At 41.2% G+C, this 26,374-nt stretch overlaps 1 long non-coding RNA gene across 1 annotated transcript; it reads left to right on the forward strand.

Moving 5' to 3' along the window:
• Positions 1-1,570: 1,570 nt before the first annotated feature.
• LOC113225176 lies at positions 1,571-11,279 on the forward strand. Its single transcript, XR_003309800.1, has 2 exons — positions 1,571-2,114; positions 11,104-11,279. It is a non-coding gene; the product is annotated as an uncharacterized LOC113225176 (long non-coding RNA).
• The last annotated feature ends 15,095 nt before the right edge of the window (positions 11,280-26,374 follow it).

Here is a 26,374-nt window from a genome sequence, read left to right on the forward strand (position 1 = left end):
AAGCCCAGACCAGGCACAGTGGCTCACGCCTGTAATCCCAGCACTTTGGGAGGGGGATATCAGGAGGATAGCTTGATATCAGTCTATATAAGCCTGGGCAACATAGTGAGACCCCATCTCTAATAAAAATTAAAAAATTTAGCCAGGCATGGCAGTGCACCTGTAGTCACAGCTACTCTGGTGGTTGAGGCAGGAGAACTGCTTGAGCCCAGGAGTTAGAGGCTACAGTGGGCTATAATCGTGCCATTGCACTCCAGCCTGGGCAACAGAGTGAGATGCTATGGAAGGAAAGAAAGAGAGAGAGGAAGGAAGGGGAGAGGGAGGGAGGGAGGGAGGAAGGAAGGAAGGAAGGAAGGAAGGAAGGAAGGAAGGAAGGAAGGAAGGAAGGAAGGGTAAGGAAGGAAAGAAGGGAAAGAAGAAAAAAGAGAGAAGAAAAAGGAAGGAAGGAAGGAAAAGAGGAAAAAGAGAGAAAAAAAGAAAAAGGAAGGAGGGAAGGAAGGAAGGAAAGAGAGGAAAAAAGAGAGGAAAAAAAGGAAGGAGGGAAGGAAGGAAGGAAGGAAAGAGAGGAAAAAAAGAGAAAAAGGAAGAAGGGAAGGAAGGAGAAGGAAAGAAAAGAAAGAAAGAGAGAAAGGAAAGGAAGGAAGGAGAAAGAAAGAAAGAAAAAAGAAAGAAAAGAAAGAGAAAGAAAGAATAAGAAAAGAAAGTAAACAAGAAGGGAGGGAGGGAGGGAAAACAATGGAGGGAGGGAAGAAGGAGAAAGATAAAGGAGAGGAGGAGAGGCGAGGAGAGGAGAGAAAGAAGAAGAAAGAGAGAAGAGCCCACAGAGGTTGTGTGTCATCGGAGATCACCCAGAGACCGCAGGGCTGAGGTGGAGCCCCAGAGCTCCTGACAGCACACCCCTCTCCTGACACAGAATGGGCCTTGTTACATCACTCTCCTTCACTCCAGACTCTACACAATAAAGAAAATCTGTGGCTCCGGAACTTTCATGTTCTTGCTTAAAAATCTTCCAAACTGAAAATGATCCTGAGGTTCCCTATATCATCATACCCCGCCCCACCAAGTCCTTCATCTAGACACATCCTGGGTCTAGAATGTATCAGGAGACAGAGGTGTAGATCCTCAGGCGTCTGAAACCACAGCCAGCTTCCCTAAACTTCCACTATATCTCTGGCTTGCTTTTGGTTATAATGTTGTGCAAACATAAATTGACAGTCACGAGAAGCCTCTCTTCTAACTCTGCAATTTGTCATCCTGACACCAACAGAAAATCAGGACATCATTAATTCTCTGCACTTATTGATTTGGGACCTCCATTGTAAGGCTGGCTTCTTTCCTCTCCTTCCTCCTCCTCCTCCTCCTTTTCCTCCTCCTTCTCCTGTCCGTCTTCCCCCATCTCCCCTTTCTCCTCCTGTTTCCCCTCCCCCTCCTCATAGTTTTCAGGGTCGGAGTCGTAAGCCACTCTATTGCAATAGCTACCAAAGAGAAAGGGGCTGAATCTGTGTGCATGTGAGGCCACGATCTCTAGACCCCACTGACTTAGGAGCCGCCCTGCCTCCTCTCCAGCTCTTCTCCGGTCACTGCCTGAACTCGGCTCTCCTGGACCTTAGGAGATAAATAGTGTGGTCCAGCACTGCCCTGGGTGAGCTGAGTCATGCCCTTGGCAGGGTCGAGGAGCTCCCGTGAGGAAACCAATCGCCTAGCGTGAATCTTCTTCGGGGACTGCTCGCCCTCTGCCCCCTAGGTGCTGGGCGCCGCCCGTCCCCACCTCCATCAGAACTCGGGTCATCTGCGGAGCCTCGGCTGCGGCCCGGTACCTGGGTGTGACTCCACCACCACCATTTTCCCAGCAGGAAGCAGCAAGCTCAGCACAGAAATAAAACTGTCCTGCTGAGTCGCTCACAGCCTGTCCCAGTAACTGTTCCGGAGCGTCAGCCTGACGCAGCACCCCTGGAGGACCACGCCGTGCGGGCTGCAAGCCTCGCCCTTAACCATGCCCAGCAGGACCAGAGCCGCCAGCACAAATCAAGGTCCTGGCCATTGAACAACTTCTGAGCCTGCACTTTAAGAAGGCGCTCTTGTTTTGAATACGTAGTCTGTCCTGTTCTTTCAAAGTAAGTGCTTTTTATCAAGGGCCTGGACTGTCTTTTAAACATATATTTTTCTCACTTGTACATTAAAGGGAAATGTATTTCTGTCTAGAAAAGGAGACCGGGAGAGGAATGAGACTGTGCAGTATTCAGGCTTGGTTTAAACTAGGGCATGCACACGGCATAGTTATTTTCTTCAGGCAGCATGTGGCCAAAAAACATGTGTGTGTAGCTGACTGTTTTGAGCTTTGTTTATTTTAAGTACTGTATACTGAGGGATTTTGTTCAAGCAAAGGAGTACCAGCTTTATATGCAGCCACAGATGCCTCTCTTGCTCGGTAGTGCTAGATTTAGAGCTCAAAATTTTCCTTTTCAGCAAGAACTAGAAGTTCCCTAGTAGTATTTTTCCCCTCATGCCTGTTTGCACTGTGCAGAATTCTTAGAGAACACGGCTTTGCAAATGTTCTGCGGCAGTCTCAGGATAGCACGGTATGTCAGCAGATATGGGTCCCGGGCCTCTTTGCTTAGCTATGCTTTCTTAATGCAGGTTCTTGCTTTACACGATTTCAAACAATAACTCAGTATTTTCATGATCACAGCTGAATATACGCCACGGATGGATGTGTATTTTTCTTCCTCTCTTGCAGATTTTAACCAAAACACACACACACAGAAATACAAACTAAAAATGGATTTGGGAGCATTGTATTCGTCTTAAAATTTTTGGATAGGGATTATCCTGGGTCACTCTGGTCCACAGCAGCCTCATGAACTATTCTGAATTTGATGTCAGACCCTGAAATGAGGGGTCTGTGATACCGGCTCAGCCTGGCTTGGATGTTATAGGTGGGAGCGTGGACCAGTCATTCCTTTTCAACTGGGCCACTATTTATTGAGCGCCTACTGTGTACCAGATATAGTCAAAGAATGAGAGATACAGTTGTTAGCAAACAGGTCTCTGGCCTCCTGGAGGTTTTATTCTAGCTGAGAGGAGGGGTGTCAGAAAATGAAGAACGCACACAAGTGCAGAACACGACGTAAAGCCCTGGGAAGTGCTAAGAAGAGAGGCCAGGGGAAAGAAGGTGGAGAAGAGAGCTCCAGGAACGCCCTGTGTGTACCTGCCCTGCCTTGTACCTCCGCCTCTGGGTTCAATCTAAAAACCCATGCTGTCTCTCTATATTTGCTTTATAAAGTAGCCCAGAGGTCACCAACTCATGCTTCTTTGCAAGTGTATTTTATTTGGCTGCCGGTGTTTTTTTGTTTTTTAGGTTTGATTTTATTAATGACTTTTTAAATAAAAATGGGCAATTTATATAAAAATTCAGAATCTTAGCTTCTCTTGAAAAAAATCAAAAGCTCCTACAGCCCTGGGCCCACCCTCTGCTTGGCCAGAACTGAGTAAGGAGGGCCCTGTTAGGCCGGAGGGCATATGACCTTCAGATCATCACCGCTCCTACTTAACTCACCTCCTCTGAAGGCAGCTGTGTTTTAGCCTATTTTGTTGCTAGCCCTACAGTCATTCATTACTTCTCCCAGGGCAGCAATGCCTCCGGTGTCAGGACCCCACCCCCCTTACTGGATGGGCCCTGTGGGTGCTTCCTCCTCTGGCTTTCTCTCCCAGTCATTTTATTGAGGTTTACCTCTCCTTGAGGGCTGCAAGGGGCTGTGAAGGTACCATGCTGTCGGAGTCCCAGGCCAAGTCACAGAGCCTCTGTTGAGGAATGGGCCCTGTCCTTCTGCAGTTCCAGAATCCTTTTGCCTAGCCTAGTGGGACAGGGAACCGAATGTGGATGCACAAAAATCTAGTTCCTTTCTTTTTTTCTTTTATTTTTTTGAAACGGAGTCTTGCTCTATCACCCAGACTGGAGTGCAATAGCGCGGCCTCGGCTCACTGCAACCTCCACCTCCCAGGTTCAAGCAATTCTCCAGCCTCAGCCTCCTGAGTAGCTGGGATTACCAGTGCCTGCCAACACGTCCAGCTGATTTTTGTATTTTTAATAGAGATGGGGTTTCACCATGTTGGCCAGGCTGGTCTCGAACTCCTGATCTCAGGTGATCCGCCCGCCTTGGCCTTCCAAAGTGCTGGGATTACAGGCATGAGCCACCATGGCTGGCCACAATATCTAGTTTCTTTGTACTCATTATACTCACAGGTCTAAATGGCTAAGATGCTCTTGGAGTTATGGGTTCATTACACTCCTGCTTGATTAAAACCCAGCCCATGCTCTGGTTATTTCATCTTTTCTCCCTTATACAATTCCACCCACAAAGTCCTTATCAGATGCTTTCTTCCCCAAATGGAATTAGCCTAAGCACATGTTATTTTGCTCCTGTTACTGTTTATTTATTTCCATGTGGCTGTTCAGAGTAGAATGCTATTACCTGACAGGTAGGCGTAGAAACTCAGCAATCGCAAGGAGCAGTGTCATTCATCCAAGCTGGACCCAATGATCTGGGGGGTACATTTCACAGGGTCCTTGGCTCACCTTGTAGGAATCTCAGCATCCAGCAGTATCCTCCTCCTGTCTCCATTGATTCAACCAATGTTGGTCTAGAATTCACTCCCTTACCATACAGAATATTTCCAAATGTGCATCAGTATCAGAACCATACACCTGCGAGCCCTCTACTCAACATATAAGTGTGCTTTTCACTTACACTCATCACCCTTCCTTGCTCCATGATAGATAATAGGTTCTTCTCTGGGCAACGCCTTCCCCTGCTACGTGGGCCTTTCTTTACTTCAGTAGCTCACCTCTGAGTGTCCTCCCCAACTTTCTGCCCCCAGTCAGTATCCGTGTAAGTGAGGAGTTGTCTGATGCTCACTCCCGGGGTTTCTGGTTCTTCTGCTGAGAGTGGATCTCTTCATAGCTGTCTTAGGGCCATGGGTACTTACACCCAAGAACCGGCAGCTTTAGCATCACCTAGGAGCTCAGAAAAGTAAACTCCGGAGCCCACTCCAGAAATGCTGAATCAGTCTCCACACTTTAATAAGATTTCCAGGTAATTCATGTAGACATTTAAGTTGGGAACACACTGGCTTATACCATGGCCCAAGCCATGCAGAGGCTTTCACAGCTACCTCTGGGCCCATTGATCCCAGCCTCTCATTAAAAACTCCTTTCACCAATGTACAGATGTCATTTGATCATTGGTTATGAGTTCCCACAGTCATACCCATGCATTTTGTAATCTTCATCATGGATAGACTCTCCATCTATTAGTAAATATCACTAGCAATTGGCCAAACTATAAAAGGTCCTTGGGAGCTGAGTCATTCATTATAAAACACATAAATGGTTACTGGGGAAAAGCAATCTTGCAGTGTAGTTTAACAGTAGATGTAGAATGTGGAAAAACTAATTAAAGTCAATAAAAGACAGTTGTTGTTAAATAGACTGTTAACCACCAATTGAACAAGACAGAAAAGTGGTTAAGAGCTGACACAGAAGTCCAGTGGCCAACCTTGATTAGAGTTCAGCTTTGCTTCCAGCTGCGTAACCTCGGGGACGTTATTTAGACCAGTCGTTTGCAAGTCTGTCTGCTCAGTAAAATCATCTGTAGAGCTTGGACAGGGATTTTCAGCTGCTTGGGATTTACCTAGTTCAGTAGCTGGTCAAGGCTCAAACATCTGCACTTAAAAAACAAGAATTCCTTGTCATTTTGATGCACAGCCCAGTTTGGGAACTACTGGCAATCTCTTGGAGCCTCTCATTCCCCCTTTCTGGAATGAGGACAGTAACAGAGAAGCCTCTTGAGTTTTTGGGAGAATTGAATGGTAGCATGAAGGGAAGGAAGGGTCCTGCCACGTGCCTACACATAGTTGTTGCTCACTCATTGGTAGTGATGATGACGGTGATGACCATGGTGGTGGTGATGGTGAGGAGGCAGGCTCCATTTACACACCCACTGAATAAACTCAAATCTAGCCTCCTTTATGTCTCAAATACAAGCCTTACTTTATATACACATCTGTTTAGAAGCCCACAAACATAGATTGTCAGAATAAACCCTATTATTTTATTATGGCTGCTGGTAGCTCTATTCTAAGCTTGATTCCACCTTTTAATAACTCTGACTTAGGTTTGTTCAGTGCCTTCAGTTTTCCAAGGGTTTTAAATACATCATCAACTTTGACATTCCCTCCAATGTTAAGAGATGTGCATTGGGAGGCCGGGGGCGGGGGGGGGGGGGGGGGGATCACCTGAGTTCAGGGGTTCGAGACCAGCCTGGCCAACATAGTGAGACCCTGTCTCTACTAAAAATGCAAAAAAATTAGCTGGGCATTGTGGCAGGTGCCTGTAATCCCAGCTACTGGGGAAGCTAAAGCAGGAGAATTGCTTGAACCTGGGAGGTGGAGGTTGCAGTGAGGTGAGATCGCGCCATTGCACTCCAGCCTGGACAACAAGAGTGAAATTCCATTTCAAAAAAAAAAAAAAAGGGAGATGCAGAGATATCACATGAATACATTCATTTTATAGCTAAGGAAACCGGCTTAGAGAAGTGAGGGGCTTGCTTAAAGCTGCCCACTGTACAACCTGGAGTGAGGTTTAGATCTCTGGACTCTGAGTCTATGCTGACTGCTGGTCTTTCTATCTAAAGCTCATATTAAGAGAAATTTTCCAGGCAAATCTCCTTGATTGACTGGTAATGAATATCCCCAGATTAGATGAACAATTGCCTGGGAAGCGTCTTTGTTTCCTGAGTCAGGCTCCAATTTAGTCTTATCTTCAGGTCTTTTCAAACCCGAGGAGACCAAACACAGATCCTTTTTTTCCCCAGTAGAGAATCAATGACCACTGAGAGCAAAATAATGAAGCCCCATTTAAGTGAAAATAACACAGGTAATTGTTAGAGAGAAGAAATATGGCATGGCCCACTAACTCTATATTGTAGCACTTGTATTTGCAATTTTTCATGAATTCGTTCAGGTAATTAATTTTATGAAATAGTGCCAGGTGGCACGGTTCTACTTTCCCAGCCCTCCTGGAAATATCTGACTTACTAGACAAGCACTTTTACTGGAAAGTTATGTCAAGGAGTTCAGGAGAATGTACTGGAAAACACACAAATCAAACATTAAGTCAATATACAATCTGCTGACACCATACTAGCAGGAACCTCACCAAAGGCCTCCTTACCTCCCCAACCATTGTTTCTCGTCAGCAGAGAGTTCAGCCTTCCAGCTTTCTTGGATATGATATACAGAAGTGTGTGAGGAGCCAGGAATTTCCTCAGCTGTACCTCAGTTTAATTATCATCTCTCTTCACTTCCAGCACTGGTCCTAATGCCCAGAGAGATGGCCACTCTCTACTTTTGAAAACCACAGAACCAGCTGTAACTATATCTATCTAAACTTGTCTTTGCTAGAGTCATTTATATACCCTAACCTTCTTCTATGTCACTAGAAGAAGGGATATTGAATCACCCCTACTAGGGGCTGCCGTCTTGGTTTGCTCCGCTCATCACGTTTTCTATTGTTGACTAAGGATAACTTTTCATTCCTCGCTGGGCTGTGCAATAGCTACTTTGCACTCATTTCAATGATCCATAATTACAAGTTTAGAAGAGGAAACACAATGCCCTAGTCAATTAATACAATTAGAGGTTAGAACACAAACTCTATGTTATTTAAGAATTAGGGCATCTAAAAGCTTGACAAGTGTGCCCAATGTGATCCAAGGAGCTAACCCAACTATGCTAATTCCTCATCTGGAATTCTACTTCCAAGCAAAAGAGTTTGAAATAAAAATAGCTGGAGAGTCAAGTACTGTTCCAGGTACTATATTACCTTATTTTGATAACTTCAGTCACCATTGCATAAAATAAGATTTATTCAGGCCGGGCATGGTGGCTCATGCCTGTAATCCCAGCACTTTGGGAGGCCAAGGTGGGTGGATCACCTGAGGTCAGGAGTTCAAGAGCAGCCTGGCCAATATGGTGAAACTCTGTCTCTACCAAAAATACAAAAATTAGTTGGGCATGGTTGCATGCCTATAATCCCAGCTACTCAGGAGGCTGAGGCAGGAGAATCGTTTGAACCCAGGAGGTGGAGGTTGCAGTGAGCCAAGATGGCACCACTGCACTCCAACCTGGGTGACAAGAGTGAAACTCTGTCTAAAAAAAAAAAAGCAAAAAAAAAAAAGATTTATTCAATAAATGTGTATTTTGCAACGTATTTATTCATAAATATTTGTAACATGGCTCTTCTGGGCCATGCACTGTGCTGGGTGCAGGGGATGACATGATGAGCCAAGCCAGCCCCAGCTTATTAACAGGCTTCCAGTTTAGTGAAGGAGAAAAGCCATTCCACTCACAGGAAATGTGGATATTCTGAAGGGGGAAGGAACACAGCTCTATGAGCATGCATGAGGGAGGAGGGAGAACTTTATTTGGACTGAAGTTGAGGAACTAAAATATGAGTTGTAGTTGATTAGGTGAGAAGGAAGGATTTCTTTTCCTTATTAAAAAAAGTGATGTCATCTGCTTCCAAGAAAATATGACCTAATTATTTAATATGCAGAGGTGTGAAAAATAAAACAAGCTAAAGTTTGTCATGACTAAAACTGTCCTTTTAATCTTTAAAGTGTGCTGCTCACCATCTTTCACGCCATCTCCTATTACTGGATAGGTAACTCATGCTCTAGGTCCACAGTAGGCCCTCGTAAATGTTTTGAGAGCCTTTAAGGCAAAGAATAATGATTGGCTATTTGTTTTATCATACAATCCAAAATAGTAAATGTGAAAAATTAGTATGTGGGTCTTGAAACTGTGTTTGGCATTGAAGATCTCACAGAGCACTGTGAAAAGGGAGTGTCATAGTTCAAACCAAGTAAAAACATAGTGAAGATGAACATCGGCTGGCTACTGTGGTTCACACCTGTAATCCCAGCACTTTGGGAGGCCAAGGCAGGCGGATCACCTGAGGTCGGGAGTTCGAGACCAGCCTGGCCAACATGTGAAACCCTGTCTCTACTAAAAATACAAAATTAGCCAGGCGTGGTGGCAGGCGACTGTAATCCCAGCTACTTGGGAGGCTGAAATAGGAGAATCGCTTGAACCTGGGAGGCGGAGGTTGCAGTGAGCCAAGATTGTGCCACTGCACCCTAGCCTGGACAAAAAGAGCAAAACTTCATCTCAAAAAAAAAAAAAGATGAACATCAAAGTAATTTCTGATTAATAATATCATGGTGAAATACAGGAATAATTAATAAGTAGTACATTAGCTTAATGTGTGCCAAGGGAGTGATAAGATAAGTAAAAGCTACTTCACTAAAAGCAATATTTCCTAGAACAGAACCTGCTATTCTTCATCCCCCTTCACTGCATCTGGCTTCCCCTCCCCCAACATGCCCCCCAAAAAAGAAAGAAAGTAAGGTATATAGACCATGTATTGACAATCATTTATTCGATTCTATTTATGCCAAGTAAGACTTAATTTTAACTTGAGAGATAAGCATTTTAGAATATTGATACAGAAATCAGAAAACAAAAAGAACAATGCCCACTCTCTCTCCGTTCCAAAATTAACAGTGTCACAATGATTGTTGTTAGATACTCACTCATCCTTTTCATCATTCATTCATTCTGTGAGCCTTAGCTGATTATTGTACTAAGGGCTGTGGGGCCACCCGAATGAACAAGACACAAAGAGATGTTCACACAAATACAGTGTATATGTTAATATTCCAAAGTGAGCTATTAGTAGTTGGCCATGAAAGAGTTCTGTGGTCAAGTAAATTTGGGAAATACCCAAGTTAAACAAAATGATCTGATGTATTTGCTGAAGGACCTCTCTGAGTCTAATATGTGGCAAGAAGGGGATTTTGAAACACAACATTTATATCACATTTTTCTAACTTATCATCTCATTACTCATGATTACTTGGGTACACTCTGGGAATCACTAACCTAGGCAGTAAAACAGGGTTCTACCTTCAAGGTAAGAAGGTTGATATTAGTAAGGCAGATTAGGGCCCGAAGCAAGAGGCATGGGGTTCGGGTGGGTTAGATTCCCACTCTGATGGAGGGGTAGCAGCAAACCTCCAGTGGAGAGGAGGTGAAAAACCAAAACCAAGCACTGTCATCTAGACCAAGCAGACTTGATGGGGGATTTATTTTATATGTGTTATTAATGTTAATACTATTAATTATTATTAGTAAAAGCAGTGTGTTGAGGTGATCCTCAACAGAGTACCAGGAATGTTAGCACAGGGGCTAAAGAGTAGAGACTCTCAGCTGAGGTTTTAGGTTTGTATCCATCTTTTACCGCTGCTGACTTAGATGACCTGAGGCAAGTTATTTTGCCTCTCTATGTCTTAATTTATTCAAATGCAATTGGAAATAATAAAAAGAATATTGGTATTCAGTGGGATAACATGGGTGAAGCACTCTTCACATTCCTGGCACTTGGCAGGTTTTCATTAAGTGCTCATTAATTATTAAATGCTCATTAGTCCTCCCAATCCTATGAATCTGATATTGTCTTCTCTATTTTATAGATAATAAAATTGAAAATCAGAAAGTTTAATACGATGTTAGAATGACACATTAAAGGCCAGGCGTGGTGGCTTACGCCTGTAATCTCAGCACTTTGGGAGGCCAAGGCCAGTGGATCACCTGAGGTCAGGAGACCAGCCTGGCCAACATGGTGAAACCCCGTCTCTACTAAAAGTACAAAAAAATTAGCCGGGCGTGGTGGCACTTGGCCTGTAGTCACAGCTACTCGGGAGGCTAAGGCATGAGAATTGCTTGAACCTGAGAGGCAGAGCTTGCAGTGAGCTGAGATTGTGCCACTGCACTTCAGCCTGGGCGAAAGAGTGAGACTCCATCTCAAAAAAAAAAAAAAAAAGAAAAGAAAAAAATTACACATGAAAAAGTAATGGAGTTAACATTCAAACCCATGTTAGTTTAACCCCAAGCCCTATGTTTTTCTAGTGTAGCATGCCAATAAAGCGACTGAGAGGCATTTTCATACCAGATTATGGAGCTAATTATACACTTCATTTACAGGTAGATCTTGGTCAACAATGTCTCCAAAACTGGATTAAGCCAGTGTAATTGAATGGGAATCTAGACAACCAGGACAGACTCGGAATTTTTTTTAATGTATTGGCCCAGGAAGGCTAGAAATCCTCCACTTGACCTAACAGAAGGTAATTAGAATTAAAAATGGCACTAACTGAAAACGTACTTGTTAAATTGCCTGTGCTTATAGAGTTGTTGTTGGCCCTGTTGTTTTTGGTCAGCAAAAAGAGACATATTTTTATTTGTTGGAGCTAACAGAGGCAAATGTCTTGACTTGGGCAACAGTTACATTGCTGATAGTAGGGAATCGCTTCTGTAAGGTTAAAACTTGGATAGAAAATCCCTACATGTAGCAGTGGGAAGTGCACCCCAGTTTGTTTTTGTTTTTGTTTTTACCAATTCAACTCTTAGTGAAATATGAGTGATCACTTTTACCTTAGCCCCCAGATATAGGAAAAAGTCAGCACTCTCAAGGAAAACAAAACAACCAATAGTATGCTTCAGTCTGCACTATTCTTCTATAAAAAAATGTCCAATTTGGCCAGGACAATTTGGCCCAACGAGGGTGGATCACCTAAGGTCAGGACTTCGAGACCAGCCTGGCCGACATGGCAAAACTCTGTCTCTACTAAAAATACAAACATTAGCCAGGTGTGGTGGTGCATGCCTGTAGTCCCAGCTACTTGGGAGGCTGAGGCAGGAGAATCACTTGAACTCAGCAGGTGGAGGTTGCCATGAGCCATGATCGCGCCACTGCACTCCAGCCTGGGCAACAGAGACTCCATCCAAAAAAACACAAAAAACAAAAAACATTCAATATATAATTTTTAGAGTTATAAAACATGGAGAGAAGCAAGATAATATGATAAGTAAATAGAAAAATACTATCAACAGAAGCAGACCCACAGATGAATCACATATTGGAACTAGCAGAGAAAGACTTTAAAACATCTACTGTAAATATGTTCAAGGATGTTCAGAAAAAGATGGCCAGAATGAATAAATAGATGGGGGATCACAACAGAGAAATGGGAGCCATAAAAAAGAAACAAATAAAATTCTAGAGCAAAAATAAAAAATAAACATCTGATGTAAAGAATGGATTGAATAAGCTTAACAGCAGAACAGAAACTGAAATAAAAGATTAGTGAACTTAAAAAATGGTTAATAGAAATTGTTTAAAGCACAGGGAAAAAATATTTTAAAACACTTTACCCATCATCAGTGACCTATTAAATGGTCTAAAATGTGAGTAGTTGCAGTCCCAGAATAATGAGAGAGAAAATGGGCCAGAAAACATATTTAAAGAAATAACAGCTGAAATATTTGGGATACAATGAGAAAATATCAATCTATAGATTCAAGAATCTCAGTTAATTCTAAGTAGTAGAGATACAAATAAAACCACACCCAGGCACATCATGGTCAAACTTCTGAAAACCAAAGATTAAGAAAATATAACAGCAACCACAGGAAAAAATGATATGTTGCATATAGAGGAATAATGACAAAAAATTATGACTGACTTCTTATCAGAGCAATGAATGCCTAAAGGCAATGGAAAGTCATCCCTAGTTGAGAAAGAATTTGTGGAGGAAGTGTGCACCATGCTCTGACGACAGGTAACAGAGGGTACAACCTAGTTAAGGAATCAAGAAAGGCTTTCTTAGGAAAGGACTATCTGAACTAAGATCAGAAAGGTGAGATGTTAAGTAGGCACAGAGAAGGGAAGATGTTCCAGGTATATGCAAAGCCCCCATTGCAAAGGAAAACATGTCACATGGAAAGACCGAAAAGTGCCAAGATAGGTGGAACCAAGGAAAAGAGATGAGCTATACTAGCCATCATAGGACACAGTGTGGATTATTGTTTTTATTCTAAGAAAAATAAGATTTTCGAGTGTTTCAAGCTGTGCAGATCACTTCTGCTGTCATGAAGCAGCAAATTTGTGTTTGAAAAATTCTGGATAAAGTAGACAGGCACCAGAGTAACTGAAGAGATACCAGGAGGCCATAGGAGTGGCTCAGGTGAGAAATGATGATGGCTTGGACTAGGTGATGGATGGTATCTGTGAAGATGGAGAGAAGTGGACAGATTTAATGTTGATTTAGTAGATAGAAGTCATAGGACTTAGTCATTGCTTGGATGTGGGAGATGAGGCACACAGAGGTATCAAGACTGACTTGTAGATTTCATCTAGTTGGGTGGATGAAGGTGCCATTTACTGATGAAGGAAACTCTGAAGAGGAGCAAGACTTATTTATTTTTATTTAACGAGCACTCACATAGTATTGTGTGCCAAGCACTGTTCTAAGACAGTTCGCAAACATTAACCTCTTTCACAAGAGTGAGAGGTTGGTACAGTTTTTGCCCCAGTTTTACAGATGGGGAAATTAAGAAATTAATTAACTGCCCAAAGCATTAATTGGTAAATGCTGAAGTAGGATTGGAACCCAGGCAGTCTGGCTCCAGGGAGCAAATTCTTGAGCGCTGCACTAGGTTGCTTACAAGGAAGTATAATGAGGATGAGTCGCTGGAGACTGAGGCATTCAAGTGGCCACAGGCACCTGGAACCGAGAAGAGAAGTTAGGGCTAGCGATGAATATTTGAAAATTATTGGCATAGGAAAAGTAGATTGTCTTTATGTAAAGGAAATTGCCTTTTTTTTTTTCCTTAAACAGGAGCCTTATGTCTAGAGCTCCAGTTCTGTTGCTGTGCTGTGCTATGCTATGCTGTGCATAGCATCCCAAGCCTGTTCTTTGAAGAGGGCAGAACCTTTTTCCTGAGTAGTATGACTTCTATGTCTTCCTCGTCGGGTTTGTTCTCGTCTATTTGCTCTTTCTCACCTGTTTGCTGCCCCCTAGTGGCCCTTGGAAGCGCTGACCCAAGTGCAAGGCAGTTTAAACCCTTGGGGGTTAAATGCAGCTGGTGCAGAGTGACCTGGCTGACACTGGTAGAGGGCGGGGCAGCTCTGAACTCCAGGAACATGTGGCACGGACTCCACCCCAATTACATGGTACCTTCAGTTAAATACACGAGATAATCACAGCAGCAGGGGATAAGCCAGAAAGCATTTTGTTCTGTGACAGTGATGTTCTTTAGCAAGTGGCTACTGATAAAGTGAACATTCAGATTTCAGTGGTTGCTGAATGTTGGCCATATCAATCATATGTTTATTGTGACAGTAAGGGGCCCATCAATGAGTGCTTCTGTCTCATAACAAAAGAGTAAATGGCAGGTTTTTGTTTTGGTTTGGTTTTTTGTGGGTTTTGTTTGTTTGTTTTTAATTTTTCAGCATTACTTATTTCTTGCTTAACCAAATTAGTCAGTAAAAAATTACAAACTGGTCCACTGCAGTGGCTCACGCCTGTAATCCCAGCTCTGTGGGAGGCCAAGGCAGGAGAATCACTTGAGGCCAGGAGTTCAAGACCAGCCTGAACAATGTGGTGAAACCCCGTCTCTACTAAAAATACAAAAATTTGCCAGGTGTGGTGGTGCACACCTGTAGTCCCAGCTACTCGGGAGGCTGAGGCATAAGAATCACTTGAACCCAGGAGACGGAGGCTGCAGTGAGCCAAGATTGTACCACTGCACTCCAGCCTGGGTGATAGAATGAGACACTGTCTCAAAAAATATATATGTGTGTGTGTGTGTGTGTGTGTGTAACAAACCTAAAGAAATCAATAAACATTGAAGCTACAAGAAAAAAGAAAACAATGGCTATAATTCATTGAATAATATCTGTATATCAGCCACTTTATAGATTTCATCTGATTTAACATTCACAGCAACTTGCAAGGTATTGATGATGTTATTTCACATATGATGAAACTGAAGCTGCAGGATAAGTCCTGGGCTTTCCCAGGACCCCATAGCTATGGAGGCAGAAATCAGATTCAGACCCAGTCTTCATGATTTTAAAAATATGTTATTTCCCTGGTGTTAGGATGCCTTCAAATGAATCTATAATTACTTACTTAGCAGTTACCTTACAAAAACTAAGCTATGAAAAGTAGTTTTCTCCTCCAAAGAGTGTTCAATGCAGTAATGAGGTTAACATGCATTCGTAGGGGGAAACAAACTATTAAAATTAATAAATTTACAGTTTAAAATGCCATTTCCTCCTTTGCTTCCTCTGAACAGCTACTATAAATAAATCAGAGTTGCTCTATAAGTAAATTATACAGCCCTAGGCCATTATCCTTGTCCATTTGCATTTCCACCTTCTCCCTACTTCTCAGTCCCCAGGCCCTCCTGCCATTCAGTCACATCCTCAGGACTCTTACATGACACATATATGGCTTGATCTGAGTATAAGGTGGTCACTTCACCCATTTATGAACAGTCACATCACATGTCTGTTGAAAACAGAAGGCTACACATCTGCATGTAATAGTTATATTTGAAAGAATTGATATCAAAATGACAAGAGTGGTTATGATGGCTAGCAGGATTTTGCATAATTTCTTCTCATCTGCATTTCTTGCGATTACTTACCGATGCGACGAAAAGAATACAATTCAATTTCCACATTCTAAAGAGAGAAAAATTGTTATTTTTCTCAGAGAGGAAACAGGAATTTTATTAAAGCATCTAAAAGCTTCAAAACTTCAAAGATTTTTGCCTCTTAAGGACATAGAGATGAGGGTTTTCATTAACTTATTAAACACAAAAGAATTAAAGAAAATTACAAATATTCTTGGCAGCATAGCACTGTAGAACAAGCCCTGGAATTGCTAAAATAATCTGAGCTCTGGTTTTTTTGTTTGTTTGTTTTCTTTGTTGTTGTTTTTCTGTTTTGAGATGGAGTTTCACTCTGTTTCCCAGGCTGGAGTGCAGTGGTGTGATCTTGGTTCACTGCAACCTCCGCCTCCCAGGTTCAAGCAATTCTCATGCCTCAGCCTCCCAAGTAGCTGGGACTAGAGGCGTGCGCCACCATGCCTGGCTAATTTTTTGTATTTTCAGTAGAGAGGGGGTTTCACCATATTAGCCAAGCTGGTCTCGATCTGACCTCGTGATCTGCCCGCCTCAGCCTCCCAAAGTGCTGGGGTTACAGGCATGAGCCACTGCTCCCAGCCCTGAGCTCTGTTAATAGGAAGGAAAACACAAGGAGAAATACTAGGGAACAGAGAAGAAGGGAGGGAGGAAGGTGAGGAGGAGACAAATGAAGGGAGGGAGAGAGAGAGAGGCGGCCAAAGAAAGAGAAAGAGGAAGAGGCTGCAGGATTTGTTGTATTCTTTCTAGCATTATTATTGTTTTTATTTAAGTTCATGTTTCTCCACTCCTTACCTCTGAATTATATTATTTACCATTCACAAATCACAAAGTAATGATAAAGATACATAAATCTCTAATTTTTAAAAATTGTACTTGACAAATAATAACTGTGAGATTATCCCAACAAATAAATATTTGTAGGATAAAATGTTATGCTTTTATATATGTTTACATTGTGGAATGATTCAGATAAGCAACTTAATGTATCAATCCTCACATAGTTGTTTTTTGTGGTGAGAACATTTAAAATCTACTGTTTTTGCAATTTTGAAACATGCAATACCTTATTATTACTACAGTCACCATACTGCACAATAGATCTCTAACACTTATTCTAACTGACGGAAACTTTATACCTTTTGACCAACATCTCCCCATCCCTCCCCCTCCCCCCAGCATCTAGTAACTACCATTCTACTCTCTGCTTCTGTGAATTCGACTTTATTAGATTCCACATATAAGTGAGATCATGCAGTATATGTCTTTCTGTGCCTGGCTATGTCACTTAACATATAACCTGAACATCCTCCAGGTTCATCCAGGTTATTGCAAATAATGGAATTTTATTCTTTTTAAAGATTGAATAGTATTCCATTGTCTATGTATATACCACATTGACTTTATCCATAAATCTCTACATTTTGCTTTTATGTTTGCTTTCTTCAATAGAGCATCCGTCTTTCGTAAAAAATAATTACTATTGTTGGCCGGGCGCGGTGACTCACACCTGTAATCCCAGCACTTTGGGAGGCCGAGGCGGGCGGATTACGAGGTCAGAAGATCGAGACCATCCTGGCTAACATGGTGAACCCCGTCTCTACTAAAAGTACAAAAAATTAGCCGGGTGAGGTGGCGGGCGCCTGTAGTCCCAGCTACTTGGGAGCCTGAGGCAGGAGAATGGCGTGAACCCGGGAGAGGGAGCTTGCGGTGAGCGGAGATCGCGCCACCGCACTCCAGCCTGGGCAACAGAGCAAGACTCTGTCTCAAAACAAACAAAAAAAATTACTATTGTCAAGAAATAGTTCTTGCAATCTGCTTCCCCTTCTAAAATATCTGAGGATAATTAGTCTAGATGACTTGGTATATTAAATTTGCTCCTCCATTTTTTCTTATTTACCATGAAAACTTGATATGATAATTTGGAGGCAAAAGCATATTTTCATGTAGTCAAGAAATCAGGAAAACAAAACGGACAGAAAGTAGGTCAGGATGCACTAGCTTCTATCATGGAAATAAACAACCCTCATTTTTTAGTGCCTTAAACAGGGGACTATGTTTTGCTCATTGTCCTAGTCTGTGGGTCCGGAGGGTAGCTCTGCTCATTCTAGCCACTCTTGGTCCTGGTGACAGCCACCATCTCTGAGGTTGCCAGTTTCCATCTCAGAGGGAAGGAGAATTCTGGGGTTCTGCACAGCCATTTAAACACCTCAGCATGGAAGCTACACTTATTCTGCTTACAACTCCTTGGCTAGAATTGGTCCCATGGCCGTCCTAACCACAGGGGGCCAGGAAGTGTCATCCTGTCCTGTGCTGGGTAGCTGAGAGCAGACAGGATAAGAAGAGCACAAATTTTATTACAGAAACATAAAAAGAGAAACTATAATATCAGATAATATAAGTTTATGTTGAAATGTATAAAATTGTTCATACTTTGCTATCTTGACCTACAAAAATGACAATTTCATAAGGCTCATGCTAATAAGTTTAAAACACCTTTTGTTGTCTTTTTTCTGACATCATTCCTGACACCAAATGTCTGGTCTTCCACACTAATTCTCCAATTCCCTGACACCAGCTGGATATCCAACAATTCAAATCAGTTCTGGCACTCACTCCTGGAGTTAGCCCAAACCCTACAGGTTAAAGGCTCATTCTCACAAGGCTGCTTCCACTTCAGGCATCAGCCGAAAACAGGGTTCCCAGGATTCCCATGCTTTTGCCCAACCAACTACAAATTTGAAGGTTCCCAAAACTTCCCCCTCAGGTTCAGTGATCTGCTAGAGTGACTTATAAAACACAGGGAAGGACTGTACTTACTATGACAGCTTCTCATCAAGGGTACAAATGAACAGCCAGATGAAGAGGAACCTGGGGGTGGGGATTCTGGAGGGTGGGGTGCACCACCCTCCCAGCACCCAGATGTATTCACCAGCTCAGGAGCACCCCTGGACCACATCATTTAGGGTTTTTTATGGAGGCTGCATTATGTAGGCATGATTGATTAAATCACTGGCCATTGGTTGTTGGATCAATCTCTACCCCTCCCCATTCTCCCAAGGTCAACGGGGTGGGCTGAAATTTCCCACCCTCTTGTCACATGGTTGGTTCCTCTGGTGACAGCCCCCCATCCTGAAGCTGTCTAGGGACCCACCAAGAGCTACCTCTTACCATAAACTCTGGTAGGGGTGAAGGGGCTGGTTATGAGTAACAGAAGACACTTCCCTCACTCAGGAAGTGTTTTTCGTTTGTTTTGTTTTCATTTTTGTTTTTGTTTTCTGACACAGAGTCTCACTCTGTCACCCAGGCTGGAGTGCAGTGGCGTAATCTCCACTCACTGCATCCTCCGCCTCCAGGGTTCAAGCAATTCTCTGCCTCAGCCTCCCGAGTAGCTGGGATTACAGGCATCCGCCACCAAGCCTTGCTAATTTTTTGTATTTTAGTAGAGACGGGGTTTCACCATCTTGGCCAGGCTGGTCTTGAATTCCCGACCTCGTGATCCACCCACCTCGGCCTCCCAAAGTGCTGGGATTACAGGTGTGAGCCACCACACCTGGCCTCAGGAAGTGTTTTAAGAACTTCTATGCCAGGAACTAGGAACAAATGAAGACCAAATAAAATATATATTTTTTATTATTCCACATACCTCATTCAAGAATAAATGTAAATAAATATCACCTAACAACAGAAAAATTCATCTATATTCTATTTAAAAGAGGCACACAAAAGGAATGGTTAAAAGTAAAGCCATAAAAGTAAAATAAATAAATAAATGTCAGCTTAATATGAAATCAAGTGAGGTCTGAAGAGGAGAAGTATTCAATGGGACAAAGTTGGTAATTCTATATTGATGAAGTTATAATCCATAGTGACAAAGGGCCGTGATCCTCTACACTCTTAACAGTGTAGAATCGAAATAGGCAAAGCAAAAACTGCTAGAAGTTAGCAGAAAAGTATGCACTTGTGTTGGGAGTTTTAATTCATTATTTTGCACATAAAAAAGATAATATTACATACAATCAAATAATATTTACAATAAAACGTGCACTGACCATTTTGCCATGAAATAAGATATGTCATCATTGCAAGGATCTATACCGCATCTATACAATTAGCAATATACCACTGGGGCATGAGAACATCCTCAATAAATTCCAAAAAGGAGAAATTATTAAAGGCACATTTTCCGATCACAATACAATCAGACATTAATGTTTTTTAAAATTTCAAACATTTTCAAATTGAAAAATAACTATTGGCCAAAGGGGAAATTGAAGCCATAATTTTGACTATTTAGGAAATAATGTCAATATAATAATTATACATTAAAACTTAGCAGATGTGACTAAAATTATTTACAGGGAAAAATTCTCAGTTTTATATGTTTTTATTATTTAAGATGAAAGAAAACTGTGTTCAAGTAAAAAAAAATTAGGAAACCCTCAGCCAAAGAAACCTAGGGAAAGAAAAATTAAATAACTAAAATATAAGAAGAAATTAATGAACTAAAAACAAAGTATAGTGAAACAGTGGCATTGATAAATAAATCTAAAAATATTTACTTGGAGGACCAAACACTTGGCATAGCTAATTAAGAGAAAACAAATATTCATGATTAGAATCAGAAAAGGAATATAAAATTATGTATAGTTCAAAGAGAAATATTAATAGAAATTTTTATGTTCAGATTTTTAATAATATATTTGAAAGACTCGATGAGTTAACTTCCTTAGAAAATTCCCATACTTAAGAAGTAGAAAATTTCAAAACACTGAAGTTATCAAAGTAACTATAAAACTTGCCAGATAATTTTTAATAAAGTTTTCAGAACCACACCATTTCACAAATGAATATTGAGAAACTTTCAAGCAGTATGATATTCACCTGATAGTTATCACAGACAAATAAAGATAGAACACTTGCCACTTCATACTGGTGCTAGAATACCTTTAAATTATTAGTAAATCAAAAACAACAACTTATAATTTATGCCTCTATTTTAAAATATTCATTGAGTCTCTCTAAAGTGCAAGAGACTCTACTAGGCATCCTGTGTGTGCAGAGGCTCTGCCCTCAGGGTGGTTACTTTCTCCTTGGGGAAACAGACATTTCCGACTCAGCTACAGAATTATTTACATAAGCCAATGAGATAAATCCTAGAAGGAGGCTCGCAGTGTTCTGTAACAGTATGTGGCAGGGATCCTTACACATGGCTCAGTGCAGAAGGGCTGTAGTTTAGAGACAGGCCACCAGGATTTGAATCAAAGATCTGCGGCCTTATTCCCTGTGAAACCTTTAACCCAGAGGCTCTCACCTGGGGGTGATTTTGTCCCCTGGGGACATTTAGCAATGTCTGGAGACATGTTTCATTGTCATGACTTGGATGTGCTACTGGACCTAGTGGGCAGAGGCCGGGGATGCAGCTGCACACCCCACTGTGCCCTGGACAGCCTCACAGCAAAGCTGTATCTGCCCCAAAATGTTACCAGTGCCAACACTGAGAAACACTCCTCTGTAGGATGATGAATCCCTGGGGGATCCTGAGAGTCAGATCCACATTTCTAACTGTCCACTGGGCTTTTCCACTTCATGTTCCTCAAGCACGACAAACTCAAAATGTGCCATCTTCCCCAACCTGTTTTTTTTTGTTGTTGTTGTTTGTTTGTTTGTTTGTTTGTTTAACAAGATCTTGCTCTATCACCCAGGCTGGAGTGCAGCAGTGTGATCATGGCTCACTGCAGCTTCAACCTCCTGGGTTCAAGTGATCCTCCCACTTCAGCCTCCTGAGTAGCTACTGGGACTACCGGTGTGCACCACCATCCCCTGCTAATTTTTCTATTTTCTATTTTTTGTAGAGATGGAGTCTTGGTTTGTTGCCTAGGCTTGTGTTTTTTTTTTTTTTTTAAGTAAAGAGCGCCACCTTCTACCCACTTTCATGCCAGAGCTCAGAGTGCCATTCTTAATTCATCCTCTCCCTCACCACTGAAATATTTAATAAAGTTCTGACCGTCTACCTGTTGACATCTCTGGAACCTATCTACTGCTTTCCTTTGTCAGGCTTCTACTTACTTCTTCAGTTTGCTTGCCATCCACATCCCCTGCCCCCTCCTATAGCAAGCATGCTGGAAACATTCTCTGTTTTAGTTGTACTGAATTCAGCACAGCTGGCATGTGCCATGCTCCTGCTGGCCACAGAACCCTCACATATTCTGCTCTTTTTGTCTGCAACAGTTTGAAGTTGCCCCCGATCACTTTCCCTGACACACACTTCACTGGATGAGTTGATTCCTCTAGGAGGTTTTCTATGAGACAAGGCCTGGGAGCCCCTCAAATGCACGCCCATGGCATTTCCCTAATATAGAACAACACTATATTGTAGGAACCAGAAAGACACATGTGAAATTCACACTTGAAACATATTTGGGTTAGGAAGACTATTTCAATATAGGAGTGAAGGAAGCTGGAGAGGACAATTGGAGTGCTGGAGGAAATAAATGAATTGAAAGACAAGACCATCCATCTGGGAATTCCCCACCACAGAGTCTATGGAATAACCAGGAAGTAGAAAACCGGGGCATTCCTGGAGCCTTTTTAACTGCTGTCAAAAGTCTAGCCTGTCTGATAACACACAAGTAGTCTAATGCATGCAAGAAAACAAAGCTGGGGGCGGGAAGTTTGAGGGTAGGGTTACCTTTGGGAGACAATTGGCAATGTCTGGAGGCATTTTTTGGTTTTTGCAATTGGGTTACTGCTACTGAAATCTGATGTGCAGAAGCTAGAAACCCTGCCATGCATGGGACAACTGCCATAACAAAGAATTATCTGGCTCAAAATGTAAAACAAGTTTGAGAAGCCTTGCTTTACCTTAGTATTTCTCAGCCTCTGTATCTTCATCTCTGAAACAGGAATGCCCACATTAGGGTTGTTGTAAGCCCTGTTACTAGAATATAGTAAGTGCTCAATAATTGTTGGATTTTTTTTCACTTAACATTCTTTTGAAATTCTGTGTGTTATCTATTGCTTAATAATAAATCATAACAAATCAGCCCCAAAATTTAGTGACTCAAAACAACAATCATTTAATAGTCTCTTGTGGTTTCTGCAGGTCAGTCATTCAGCAGCAGCTTGGCTGGCGGGTTTAGACTTGGGATCTCTTAGGAGGTTGTAAGTCAGATGCCAGCTGGGGCTGCAGTCATCTGAAGGGTTGACTAGGGCAAGAGGACCCACTTCCAATGTGGTTCACTAGTGTTGCTGGCAAACTAGGGAAACTGTCAGAAGGAGGTATCAGCTAGCAACTCGGGCTCTCCACAGGACTGCATGTGCATCCTCAAAGCATGGCAGCTGCCTCTTCACAAACAAGGGAGCCAGGAGACCAAGGTAGAAGCTGAAGTGCCTTTATGACTCAGCCTGAGAAGTCACACATTGCCTTAGCCTGAGAAGTCACACGTTGCCACTCCTGCTAAATTCTATTGGTCACACTGACAAGTTCTGGTTCAGTGTGGAAGGGCACTTCATAATGGTGTGAACATCAGGTGGTAAGGATAATTGAGACCGTCTCAGGTGCTGGCAAAAACTCTACCAAATCAAACCAACATATTAGAAGAAATCAATGTAGCATTTGCAGATGTTTAATTATTGAACTAAAAAATTCCACTGATTCAACTGAAATGTTATTAGAATTAAAAAGAATTAAATAATATGCAGTATGCAAAATAAGTATGATAGGTATCAATAGATTTCACTTACACCAGTGATATCAAATTGGAAAATATAAAAGTAAGAAAATCTTAGGTATAAAGTACCTAGAGATAACTTCGAAAAGAAGTATGTGGAAACTCTCTGAAGAAAACCATAAAATTTCACTGAAGGACCTAAAAGATGGGAACAAATTGAGAGGTACATCATGTGGCTGGATGGAAACACTGAGCTTTAGATAACTTCACTTCCCCACAAATTAATATACAGGTTGAATGCAAATCTAAAAATGTCAAGGAGATAGATTTATATAATTTTATGTACATGTGTTGTATGTATATGTATTTCATTCTACAATTCAACAAATTAAGATTGAATGGAAAACATAACCAAGAAACTTTGGGGAAAGAAGTGTGGATGTTCCATTTAACATTAATGTATGTTTAAAAAGTAATTGACAACATCATATGGAATGAGCAAAAACTAGAAGCATTCCCTTTGAGAATTGGAACAAGAACACAGCTCTAACCTATTCAACATAGTACTGGAAGTGCTAGCCAAAGCAATTAGGCAAGAGAAAGAAATGAAAGGCATCCAAACAGGAAAAGAAGAAGTCAAACTCTTTCTTCCCTAATGATATGATTCTATACTTAGAAAACCCTAAGGACTCTGTCAAAAGGCTATTAGAACTGATAAACGATTTTAGCAAGGTTGTAGGATACAAAATCAATGGACAAAAATCAGTAGCATTTCTATACACCAATAATGTTCAAACTGAGAGCCAAATTAAGAATGCAATCCAATTTACAATAGATAAAACAATTGAGATACCTAGGAATACATCTAACCAAAGAAGTGAAATATTTGTATAAAGAGAACTACAAAACACTGATAAAAGAAATCATGGATGACGGAATCAAATAGAAAAAACATCCCATGCTCATGGATTGAAAGAATCAGTATTTTTAAAATGGCCATGTTTCCCAAAGAAATCCACAGATATGACACTATTCTTATCAAACTACCAATGTCATTTTTTACAGAATTGGAAAAAACTATGCTAAAATTCATATGGAACCAAAAAGAGCTTGAATAGCCAAAGAAATCCTAAGCAAAAAGAACAACACCGGAGGCATCACATTACCTGACTTCAAACTGTACTATAAGGCTACAGTCCTTAAAATAGCATGGTCCTGGTACAAAAACAGATACATAGACCAATGCAACAGAATAGGGCACCCAGAAATAAGGCCACCCCCCTACAGCCATCAAATCTCCAACAAAATTGACAAAAATAAACAATAGGGAAAGGAGACCCTAATAAATGATACTGGAAAAACTGGCTATCACAAGCAGAAGAATGAAACTGAACCCCTATCTCTCACCATATGCAAAAATTAACTCAAGATGGATTAAAGATTTAATTCTCAAACTGTAAGAATCCTAGAAGAAAGCCTAGGAAACACCATTCTGGACATCAGCCTTGGGAAAGAATTTATAAGTCCTCAAAAGCAATTGAAACAAAAACAGAAGTTGACAAGTAGAACCTATTAAACTAAAGAGCTTCTGCACAACAAAAGAAACTATCAACAGAGTGAACAGACAACCTACAGAATGGGAGAAAATATTTGCAAATTATGCATCCAACAAAAGTCTAATATCCAAAATCTATAAAAAAAAATAATTGAACAAGCAAAAAACAACCTCATTAAAAAATAGGCAAAAGACATGAACAGACACTTCTCAAAAGAAGACATAAAAGCAGCCAGCAAACATATGAAGAAATGCTCCATGTCACTAATCATCAGAGAAATGCAAATCAAAACCAGAGTGAGATACCATCTCACATCAGTCAGGATGGCTATTTTAAGGTCAAAAAACAGATGATGGCAAGGCTGTGGAGAAAAGGGAACATTTATACACTGCTGGTGGGAATGTAAATTAGTTCAGCCACTGTGAAGAGCAGTTTGGAGATGTCTAAAAGAACTTAAAACAGAGCTATCATTTGTCCCAGCAATCCCATTACTGAGTATATTTCCAAAAGAAAACAAATCATTATAGCAAAAAGACACAGGCAAATGCATGATCATCGCAGCACTGTTCACAGTAGAAAAGACATGGATTCAACCTAGGTGTCCATCAATGGTGGACTGAATAAAGAAAATGTACATATACACCATGGAATACTAAGGCAGCCATAAAAAAGAATGAATCGTGTCCTTTGCAGCAACATGCATGCAGCGGGAGGCCATTATACTAAGCAAATTAGTGCTGAAACAGAAAACCAAATACTACATGTTCTTACCTATAAGTGGGAGCTAAACATTGAGTACTCATGGACATAAAGATGGCAACAGTAGAAACTGGGGTCTACTAGAAGGGGGAGGGAGGGAGTGGGGTAGGGGTTGAAAAACTAATTGTTGGGTACTATGCTTAGTACCTGGGTGAAAGGAACATGTATACCTCAAACCTCAGAATCACACAATATAGCCAGGCAACAAACTTCCACATGTACCCCTGAATATAAAAGTTAAAAAAAATTAAAGATAAATAAATAAATACATTGAAATGGTAGATATGAGTGCAGCAACATAATGACAGATTAGTGGAACTATATAAATTGAACAGAAATTGACCCTAATATAAATTTTAGAAATAATAGTGATAGAATAAAAAATATTTGAGTAAAGAATATATTAAACAATAAGTATTACTGATACAATTAGTTAGCTACTTTGAAAAAAACTTTAAGATATATTTCCTCTTTTACCCATACTTCAATCCCTGATCGATTTGAGTGAAACATATAGTATGAAATCATAAAAAGTCAAAAGAAAATATGAATAAATATCTTGAATTAGAGACAGAAATCTTTTAAGCCTAAAATAGCAGAATGATAACAATGGAAAAAAAATCAAGATATTTGTCAATATAAAATGTTGAAGTTTTGTAAGTTAAAAAAAAAAATATAGCCGGGCGTGGTGGCTCAAGCCTGTAATCCCAGCACTTTGGGAGGCCGAGACGGGCAGATCACGAGGTCAGGAGATCGAGACCATCCTGGCTAACA

Source organism: Piliocolobus tephrosceles, chromosome 8 (genome assembly GCF_002776525.5).
Source record: "Piliocolobus tephrosceles isolate RC106 chromosome 8, ASM277652v3, whole genome shotgun sequence".
NCBI lineage: Eukaryota > Metazoa > Chordata > Mammalia > Primates > Cercopithecidae > Piliocolobus > Piliocolobus tephrosceles.